This window comes from Amphiprion ocellaris, chromosome 20 (assembly GCF_022539595.1).
Source record: "Amphiprion ocellaris isolate individual 3 ecotype Okinawa chromosome 20, ASM2253959v1, whole genome shotgun sequence".
Taxonomy (NCBI): Eukaryota; Metazoa; Chordata; class Actinopteri; family Pomacentridae; genus Amphiprion; species Amphiprion ocellaris.
Genome location: NC_072785.1, coordinates 23,070,242 through 23,076,105, shown reverse-complemented (window position 1 = coordinate 23,076,105; position 5,864 = coordinate 23,070,242).

The following is a 5,864-nucleotide window of genomic DNA, read 5'->3' as shown; positions in this document are numbered from 1 at the left end:
TGGGTTTCTGAGGAGTTTACGGCCAAATAAAGTAATCTCTGTTTTGTCTGAATTTAAATGAATAAAATAACAGGTCATCCGGGCCTTTATGTCCTTCAGACGTGCCTGGAGTTTGACTAACTGATTGCGCTTCATAGATAAATATGGCTGGGTGTCATCTGCGTAACAGTGGAAATTCATGCAATGTTTCCTGATAATATTTCCATAATACTGTATCAAATGCAGCACTGAGATCCAGCAGAACAAGTACAGAAACAAGTCCACTGTCTGAAGCTATTAGACTATCATTGGTGACCTTCACCGGTGCTGTCTCTGCACTATGACGTATTCTAAATCCTGACTGAAACTCTTTGGACAAACTTTTTCTGTGCAGATGGTCACATGATTGGCTTTTTCAATCATTTTAGAAATACACATATACTACTAAAACACCAGGATACAGAGAAGTGGCTTTATTATAGCAAATTTAAAAGCCTGCAGGACTTGATGTGTTAGTAAAAAGAAGTTGACTAATACTGCCCAGTTCAGACTTGTGTTTACAACCAGACAAGTCGCCCCCTGCTGGCCGGATCTATCTTTTATATACAATCTGTTTTTTCAATGACAGATTTGTGTACTTTAAGCGTAAGCACAGCCTGTTCATGTCTTTTTAGAGGAGTACACCATGCTGACTATTTTTGCTTTTAACAACCCAATCTGTAGTATTTACAGCTAGGAGTTTCACCGCAATGAGGAAGTAGCTTCTTAAACCCATCACCTCCTCATGTGGGGGTAAACTGTATCTACATTGTATTTCTGACTCTATCTAAATCAAAGCCCAGCATTCCTCGTCAGCTGTGTCAAGGCATATTGCATTGCATGTAGTTCTGCCTGCATGAAAGTGTAGTCATCATGAACCACACAAACAAGCTTGTTAGCAGGGAAATTCTGCCTTTGAACAGGTGCCAGTAAAAAACCAAGAGGGATGGATGAGGAAGGAGGGTGAAACGGAGAGGAGGATAGATATCTCTTAGCCAGAGAGAGAGAAAGAGCAGTGAGAGGCTAACACTAATCCACTTATTAAGGCAACAACTGCAAGCCTGGCACCCGCGCCAGATATTAATACCTAATCATGAGTTAATTAAAGGAGGGTTAGTTAGCACCTAATCCGCTGCGATGGGGGGGTGATAGTAGCAGGGAGTGACAGAGTGTCCTGAGGGGGCTGGCGAGGGGGTGAGGGGTGGGATATGGTGCTAATGCTAAGTGCTAACACCAGAGCTGTGGATGCGAGATACAATTAACTTCAAGGTGCCAATGCTGCAATCACTTTTTATTTTTTACACTATTTTAAATAAAATACACTAACACATTTGTAATTTGATTGATTGATTGAAAACATATCAAACAAACATACATACTTCCTCCAAGCATAAATGAGAATGAAATTTAGCTGTATGTTAATGTCATTTTTGGGTCGCTGAGGTTTCCCTAATGATGCTGCTCATTCAGCTGTTTACAGCTCCTCTATATATTACATCATTATTAGATGTGGCACACAAATAGGCCACAATCTTTATGATTATTAATTCACTATATGTGATAAAAGCACAAATACAGATCCAAGAGAATGGACAAACATCCCATTCTTTGTCTAAGGCTACATCTACAGTAATGTTTTAAAATTTAAACAATTTCCATCCAGATGACCCTTTTAGCTCATTTTCTAAAATAATATCTGCACATATCAACATGTCTGAAGAGGTAAATCCGATAAGCAGTCGTGTGCACTGGACAGACAGGTGTTGATGTTGAAGGGTTGGTTGTAGACTGGACTATGGAGAAACGTCCAACCAGAGATTCAGCACAGACAATAACATCAGCTGTATTCATTATGAATGCTGAACTAAAGTCTGGAGTCAAACAGCTTCATTTTCTTCTGGAAAACAATCACATGATGAATCAGGGAGCAAATGCAGTGACAAAAATCAACACGAGTCTCTGTTTCATCGTTTCCAAAAAATCTCCAGAATCAATCGCAGCTCTGCAGTTTTCAGACTGATATAGGGAAAGGAAGTCTCAGTTTTAAGGGTTGAAAAACTTCTGAGTGTTGAGGATAAATAAGAATAAAAAGGGCAGAAGTCTGTCATAAAAGGCTCACAGTCTGAAATCTAATAATAATAATGTGGACATAATGGTAGTATTAAGATCTGCATGTTGTAAATAAATGAGAGGCAACATGATGAACTATTCATAGCTGAATACCCAAAATCCAGCGAATTTGGCTGGATTTTGGTGATTTTTATGTGAATGTTCTTAAAGAAAATATTAGAAGTTTTACCGATATATATGTAATCACTTTAGACATTTTTAGGATTTTTTTGGAAGATTTTTACAAATTTTTTGGAAAATATTTACTAGAACTTTCTTGCCAAAGTTGGGGGATTTTTTTTTTTAATGAAATTTTTAAGGGAAACTTAAGGAATTATTGGAATTTTCTTCCTGAAGGTTTTGCAAATTTTCAGAAATTTGGGGAATATTTTGCTGAATTTTTGGAATTTTTTCAGACAAGGAAACAATATTTTTTGGTGCCCGAAAATGAGGACTACAGGAGGGTTAAAGAGGTGTTTAAATGGAACTGTAAGAAAACATTTCATTCATTGGTTTATATTTGAATTCAAATCAATATTTGATGGACCGTTCTGGGGTTTTTTTAGTCTTCATACTTATGACCTTTTTAACACTCCTCCTTTTCTTCTTCTTCTACTTCTTTCTTTTCTACCATTTGTCTCTATTTTCTCTTCCATCTATCACCTCTCTTCCTCCGTCACTCCCCCTCTTCCACTTTCCTTTTCCCGTCTCTATGCCTCCGTCTTCCTCTTGGATGTGTGTTTTAGAGAAAATGTCAAATCACCACCTCTCAACTCCCCCTTGTGGCGCTGTTCTCGTTCATTAGTTCACACTCACACACCCACACCCACACACACACACACACACACACACACACACACACACGCAGGTAGACTTGAATGGTAGCATGTGAAGCCAGAGAGAGTTGTACACACACTCTCCCTCCATTGTAATGAGGATGTTGAGCGGTAAAGGAGGAGTTGCCGTGGCGATGGCAGAGCGTGAGCATTAGCATTTGAAAGGAGCTGAATTAGCCATCTTGCCACAATCTGCAGTAAATGACTCTGGATGTTGGACTAGCGCGGCTTTTATCGAAGGACAGATTCACAGCACAGGAAACGAGGAAGGCAGCAGAAAGGGAGGCTTCAGATTCCAAACGGCGTTCAGATGGAGCTCCATCCAGAGGAGACATGGCAGCGCTGGTCACGTGTTTTACATCCTCTTCCTTCAACAATCCCCAGCGGACCAGGACATGATGCAACGTGTAATTTAAAACATGTTCCCTCCAAAAGAAGTTCCCTGAACCCCGTCAGCTGACTCATTAGCTCCCAAAAATAAAAAGAGACTGGAGGAGGGAGATGTAAATCCTGGAAGGAAGAAGAATGGAGGGATGGAGGCAGTCTGGGATGATAGAAGGAGTGAGAGGGTCAGTGATCCTGGCTTGGACAGAAATGACAGAAAGGTCACAGATGGAGACGGCAAACAGATGAAATCCAGTGGCGGCAGCCGTCCAAAGGCCAGTTTCTCCTCCCGGCTTCATTTTCCTCCCTGAAGGTGGAGATTAATCTGCCTGTTATCTCTCCTCTCTCTCCCTGCAGTTAATAAATCAGTCATATTAATTACATGTGTTCTCATGTAGTGTGAAATGCACAGAGCAAACATATAAACATGCTCAGTGTGGATGAACAGAGGGGTCGCAACACAACAACAACACAACAACACGGAGCCATGTGAAGGATGTGTGTTTATGTTACATGTTGTGTGTTTTATGTTACATGTTGTGTGTTTTATGTTACATGTGTGTGTTTTATGTTACATGTTGTGGGTTTTAAGTTACATGTTGTGTGTGTTTTATGTTACATGTGTGTGTTTTGTGTACATGTGTGTTTTGTCACATGTGTGTGTTTTGTGTACATGTTTTGTGTGTTTTGTGTATACATGTTGTGTTTTATGTTACGTTGCATGTGTTTTGTGTACATGTTGTGTGTGTTTTATGTTTCATGTTGTGTGTGTTTTATGTTACATGTTGTGTGTGTTTTGTGTACATGTTGTGTTTTGTTACATGTGTGTGTTTTGTGTATATGTTGTGTGTGTTTTATGTTACATGTGTGTGTGTTTTATTTTACATGTGTGTGTTTTATGTTACATGTTGTGTGTTTTGTGTACATGTGTGTTTTGTTACATGTTGTGTGTGTTTTGTGTGCATGTTGTGTGTTTTATATTTTACATGTTGTGTGTGTTTTGTGTACTTGTTGTGTTTTATGTTACGTGTGTGTTTTATGCTACATGTGTGTGTTTTATGTTACATGTTTGTGTGTTTTATGTTACATGCTGTGTGTGTTTTGTGTACATGTTGTGTGTTTTATATTTTACGTGTGTGTTTTGTGTACTTGTTGTGTGTGTTTTATGTTACATGCGTGTGTTTTATGCTACATGTGTGTGTTTTATGTTACATGTTTGTGTGTTTTATGTTACATGCTGTGTGTGTTTTGTGTACATGTTGTGTGTTTTATATTTTACATGTTGTGTGTGTTTTGTGTACTTGTTGTGTGTGTTTTATGTTACATGTGTGTGTTTTATGCTACATGTGTGTGTTTTATGTTACATGCTGTGTGTGTTTTGTGTACATGTTGTGTGTTTCTCTACTGTTAGCTTCATGAGAACAACCAGTGCTCTCTGAAGTCACGCTGAGCCAAACTGTTTTTATTTGTCTTCTTTTAAAGCTGATCATTTAATGACTCGTCTCTTGTGTTTTGTTGTCCTTATCAAGCACTTTTTATAAAGTGCTGCATAATAAAAAATATATTACTATATGCTATCCAAATAATTAAATATCACTATAAATATAAAGGTACAGGAACAGCAAGTCCCTAGGGGAATATTACATAAATATAAACGAATATTAAATCATGGATTTGTATTATTATAATTCTGTGTTTTACATCAAACTGTCTCTGTGTACATGAGTACTTCATCCTCAGTGAAAGAAAAAAAAAGTAGCTAAAAAACACTAATCATGAGCTGGTTCCTGCTTCTAAAACCTGAATGTGTGCTGAGTAGGTTTGTAACTGTTGTTCAGACAAAACTAATTAATAAGAAATTTATTTTTATTAATTTATTTAACCTTTTATGACATGGAGGTCTCTTGAGATCAAACTCTCTTTGTTGAGAAAGATCTGGAACATCATTACACACTGCAAAAGATTCTAACTTTAAATGTTTCATCTTGAGCTTGGAGGAATGAAGTATGGCATTTTTATACTGCTTAAAGTTCATAGACTGACTGAGAGTAGTCAATAATCTAAATATTTGTTTGTTATCTTACAAAACAGACATATATCTTATGTTTTTGTCACAGGAATATTCTAGAAATAATGCATGTAATCAAATACATGCGAGTTCACAGTAAATGTTATTCTGGTGAAAATTTAGAAATGATATTTAGTTAATATTAAACTATTAGTGATTAAGAACATTGTAGATCACAGAAACTATTAGGCATGAGACACACAGTCTATAATAAGAATAACACATCAGGCACATTTCCGTCCACAGCTGTGTGACCCCTTATCATTAATAAGACGTAAATTATAGAGATATTACAAGGAGACCATATAAGTACAGATCGCAGATAAATACCTACACTGTAAAAATGCTCGTAAATTTTACAGTGAAAAACTGTCAAACCATGACAATAAAAATCTATAAACTCTAAAACAGTTTGACACGGTTTATTTAACACTGAATCACTGTAAATA